Here is a 5,000-nt window from a genome sequence, read left to right as displayed (position 1 = left end):
TGACAAATCGGATAATACCGCAGGCATCCAATTACGATAATCACTATCAACGAACCTGCCGCCCCCCCCCCCCCAATACACCTTTCCCTACAACAATGTGTATCTGAACCTACGCTATATCGTACCTTAACCTAACCTATATCGTACCTTAACCTAACCTATATCGTACCTTAACCTAACCTATATCGTACCTTAACCTAACCTATATCGTACCTTAACCTAACCTATATCGTACCTTAACCTAACCTATATCGTACCTTAACCTAACCTATATCGTACCTTAACCTAACCTATATCGTGCCTTAACCTAACCTATATCGTGCCTTAACCTAACCTATATCGTGCCTTAACCTAACCTATATCGTGCCTTAACCTAACCTATATCGTGCCTTAACCTAACCTATATCGTGCCTTAACCTAACCTATATCGTGCCTTAACCTAACCTATATCGTGCCTTAACCTAACCTAATTTGTGCCTTAACCTAACCTAATTTGTGCCTTAACCTAACCTAATTTGTGCCTTAACCTAACCTAATTTGTGCCTTAACCTAACCTAATTTGTGCCTTAACCTAACCTAATTTGTGCCTTAACCTAACCTAATTTGTGCCTTAACCTAACCTAATTTGTGCCTTAACCTAACCTAATTTGTGCCGTAACCTAACCTAATTTGTGCCGTAACGTAACCCATGTTGTGCCGTAACGTAACCCATGTTGTGCCGTAACGTAACCCATGTTGTGCCGTAACGTAACCCATGTTGTGCCGTAACGTAACCCATGTTGTGCCGTAACGTAACCCATGTTGTGCCGTAACGTAACCCATGTTGTGCCGTAACGTAACCCATGTTGTGCCTTAACCTAACCCATGTTGTGCCTTAACCTAACCCATGTTGTGCCTTAACCTAACCCATGTTGTGCCTTAACCTAACCCATGTTGTGCCTTAACCTAACCCACGTTGTGCCTTAACCTAACCTACGTTGTGCCTTAACCTAACCTACGTTGTGCCTTAACCTAACCCATGTTGTGCCTTAACCTAACCCATGTTGTGCCTTAACCTAACCCATGTTGTGCCTTAACCTAACCCATGTTGTGCCTTAACCTAACCCATGTTGTGCCTTAACCTAACCCATGGTGTGCCTTAACCTAACCCATGGTGTGCCTTAACCTAACCCATGTTGTGCCTTAACCTAACCCATGTTGTGCCTTAACCTAACCCACGTTGTGCCTTAACCTAACCCACGTTGTGCCTTAACCTAACCCACGTTGTGCCTTAACCTAACCCACGTTGTGCCTTAACCTAACCTACGTTGTGCCTTAACCTAACCCATGTTGTGCCTTAACCTAACCCATGTTGTGCCTTAACCTAACCCATGTTGTGCCTTAACCTAACCCATGTTGTGCCTTAACCTAACCCATGGTGTGCCTTAACCTAACCCATGGTGTGCCTTAACCTAACCCATGGTGTGCCTTAACCTAACCCATGGTGTGCCTTAACCTAACCCATGTTGTGCCTTAACCTAACCCATGTTGTGCCTTAACCTAACCCATGTTGTGCCTTAACCTAACCCATGTTGTGCCTTAACCTAACCCATGTTGTGCCTTAACCTAACCCATGTTGTGCCTTAACCTAACCCATGTTGTGCCTTAACCTAACCCATGTTGTGCCTTAACCTAACCCATGTTGTGCCTTAACCTAACCCATGTTGTGCCTTAACCTAACCCATGTTGTGCCTTAACCTAACCCATGTTGTGCCTTAACCTAACCCATGTTGTGCCTTAACCTAACCCATGTTGTGCCTTAACCTAACCCATGTTGTGCCTTAACCTAACCCATGTTGTGCCTTAACCTAACCCATGTTGTGCCTTAACCTAACCCATGTTGTGCCTTAACCTAACCCATGTTGTGCCTTAACCTAACCCATGTTGTGCCTTAACCTAACCCATGTTGTGCCTTAACCTAACCCATGTTGTGCCTTAACCTAACCCATGTTGTGCCTTAACCTAACCCATGTTGTGCCTTAACCTAACCCATGTTGTGCCTTAACCTAACCCATGTTGTGCCTTAACCTAACCCATGTTGTGCCTTAACCTAACCCATGTTGTGCCTTAACCTAACCCATGTTGTGCCTTAACCTAACCCATGTTGTGCCTTAACCTAACCCATGTTGTGCCTTAACCTAACCCATGTTGTGCCTTAACCTAACCCATGTTGTGCCTTAACCTAACCCATGTTGTGCCTTAACCTAACCCATGTTGTGCCTTAACCTAACCCATGTTGTGCCTTAACCTAACCCATGTTGTGCCTTAACCTAACCCATGTTGTGCCTTAACCTAACCCATGTTGTGCCTTAACCTAACCCATGTTGTGCCTTAACGTAACCCATGTTGTGCCTTAACGTAACCCATGTTGTGCCTTAACCTAACCTATAATGTGCCTTAACCTAACCTAAAGTGCGCCGTAACCTAAACTATATTGCGCCTTAACCTGACGCACGTTGTCGCTGAACCTGCTCTGTAATTGTTATGCAACCCGTTAAAGTAGTGTAGTGTTGCCTAACCGCAACCCTCGCAATATAGTTCGCTACTCGCACTGCCCGGTCCCCTGTGTATCGCGTCATGTTAAACACCTTGCAGGTGTTGCTGACTTTCCACATGCTCCTGCTATACACTGTAGTGTGGATAGCAGCAGGACGTACATGCCCCCCCCCCCTTCCCCCCTGCCTTCGCAAGCTGGTCGGTGAGAAGTTTGCATGTTCAATGCCCTTCGCATGCCGACGTACTCAGCCTACGTTGTGGTACGGCCTGTCACCTGTCCGCCGATGTACGCAAAACCCACAAACTGTACTGCACATTGCTCCGTATGTACTGAATGATACATCGTGGCCCATGTGACCGTATGACGACAGCGCCTAGCAACGGCGGACCATACAGTCCAAATATTGTGCACGCAGCTACGTGTCGTCTCCCTATAAGAGCTGGATTGCAGTGTGGTACGCCATACAGACGTGTGGGAGGAACGGACGCCCTGGATGGCGATCAGCATGAGCAGTCTGTTGATGTAGTGGAGCGTGTATTCGGACGTAGTCGTCTCTTCTCACACACCGTGATAGCATGTTGCACCGCGTTCCACATCTGCGACATGCTGCAGAGGCGGGCTGACAGTCGTTCGCGCAATGGACACCGCATACGTACGGGGTCTACCTTCCACGTGTTCTCTAGGCGTGCACATGTTGTTGCGTCTATGTGGGCAGACGTAGTGTGTTGTGACACCTGACACAGGCATGCAATACTCGTTGCAAATGGCGATGGACGTGTACGTTTGCTGGTGACGTTACGCAAATGAACAACCGGTAACCCGTTGTGGTGCGGTTGTTCTCGCTAGAGGTGAATCAGTGTTGGCGACGATCGGTCGAGCTATTAACCGGTTGTTTCAGGGATACCCACCATGCCCACGAACGTGAAAGGGGACCCACCATGCCCACGAACGTGAAAGGGGATCTGGGTGTGAGGCGATACGCGGCGGTGGCTGGGTGGGACCGTCCCCGGCCGGTGAGGGGGGGCCGCCCGGCGTGCTGGCAGCGCGGTGCGTGGGCGCACGCGCTACAGCCGGCTGGTGGGGGCGGCCGGTGGCAGGCGCGCCGGCCGACGGACGCGGCAGGCGGCGCAGCTGCGCGCCGGCGCCCCCTGCTCGCGGCGCCTTGCGGCCAAAGTAGGTCCTCGCGGGCCCGGTGCGAAGCGCGGTGGCCATCTGCAGTGTGCTGGTCCGATTGAGGACTTTGTGCGCTGAGGATGCGCCGCCGCCCGGCGCTCGGCGCCGCGACGCCGTCTGCTGCTCGGTCGCCCCAGCGGTTCTCGCAGGTGGTTTGTATCGCAGCTGTGCGGACGTGTTGGCGCGTGCGCTGTGCTGGGAGAGTTCGCTTCGGCACCCAAGTAGGGCTTTTGTCCTTCTGTGGCGCTGGCGTTGGAGCTGCCGGTCACCGTAGGTGGCGCGTGTTGTCTCCCGCCGGCAATGCCACGACAGCACGCTCCCGGGCCTCTGTCGGCAGTGGCAAGCTCAGTTGGGAGCACGGGTGGTCGCACCTAAAGCGTCTACTCGCCTAACTCCGGGCGATTGCGCCTCTCTCGAACCCGACCAAGTACTTAGGACGGCGCTGCGCGCCGCCGGGACCTGAGAGGGTTTCGAGGTGTGTTGTGCAGGGGAGCTCAGCCTCCTCCTGTTTGCAGAATAATTGAGCGGACGCTTGCGTGTTCGCGCGGGCCCCCGGGACACACTCCCGGGCGGCCGGCTGCTCAGCTCTAGTTGACGCAGCTCCCTGGTTGATCCTGCCAGTAGTCATATGCTTGTCTCAAAGATTAAGCCATGCATGTCTCAGTACAAGCCGCATTAAGGTGAAACCGCGAATGGCTCATTAAATCAGTTATGGTTCCTTAGATCGTACCCACGTTACTTGGATAACTGTGGTAATTCTAGAGCTAATACATGCAAACAGAGTCCCGACCAGAGATGGAAGGGACGCTTTTATTAGATCAAAACCAATCGGTCGGCTCGTCCGGTCCGTTTGCCTTGGTGACTCTGAATAACTTAGGGCTGATCGCACGGTCCTCGTACCGGCGACGCATCTTTCAAATGTCTGCCTTATCAACTGTCGATGGTAGGTTCTGCGCCTACCATGGTTGTAACGGGTAACGGGGAATCAGGGTTCGATTCCGGAGAGGGAGCCTGAGAAACGGCTACCACATCCAAGGAAGGCAGCAGGCGCGCAAATTACCCACTCCCGGCACGGGGAGGTAGTGACGAAAAATAACGATACGGGACTCATCCGAGGCCCCGTAATCGGAATGAGTACACTTTAAATCCTTTAACGAGTATCTATTGGAGGGCAAGTCTGGTGCCAGCAGCCGCGGTAATTCCAGCTCCAATAGCGTATATTAAAGTTGTTGCGGTTAAAAAGCTCGTAGTTGGATTTGTGTCCCACGCTGTTGGTTCACCGCCCGTCGGT

The 5,000-nt window shown here is 51.5% G+C and overlaps 1 non-coding gene across 1 annotated transcript in view; it reads left to right on the top strand.

The window, feature by feature from the left end:
* The first annotated feature begins 4,310 nt into the window (after positions 1–4,310).
* LOC126439730 (small subunit ribosomal RNA) overlaps positions 4,311–5,000 on the top strand; it is a 1,909-nt gene continuing 1,219 nt past the window's right edge. Inside the window, exon 1 of the ribosomal RNA XR_007581353.1 lies at positions 4,311–5,000. This exon is cut by the window's right edge and continues 1,219 nt beyond it. This is a non-coding gene — a ribosomal RNA (small subunit ribosomal RNA).

This window comes from Schistocerca serialis, unplaced genomic scaffold, assembly GCF_023864345.2.
Source record: "Schistocerca serialis cubense isolate TAMUIC-IGC-003099 unplaced genomic scaffold, iqSchSeri2.2 HiC_scaffold_134, whole genome shotgun sequence".
NCBI classification, from domain to species: domain Eukaryota; kingdom Metazoa; phylum Arthropoda; class Insecta; order Orthoptera; family Acrididae; genus Schistocerca; species Schistocerca serialis.
Note: the sequence above shows the minus strand (reverse complement) of the source record. Positions and strands in the feature narration are given on the sequence as shown.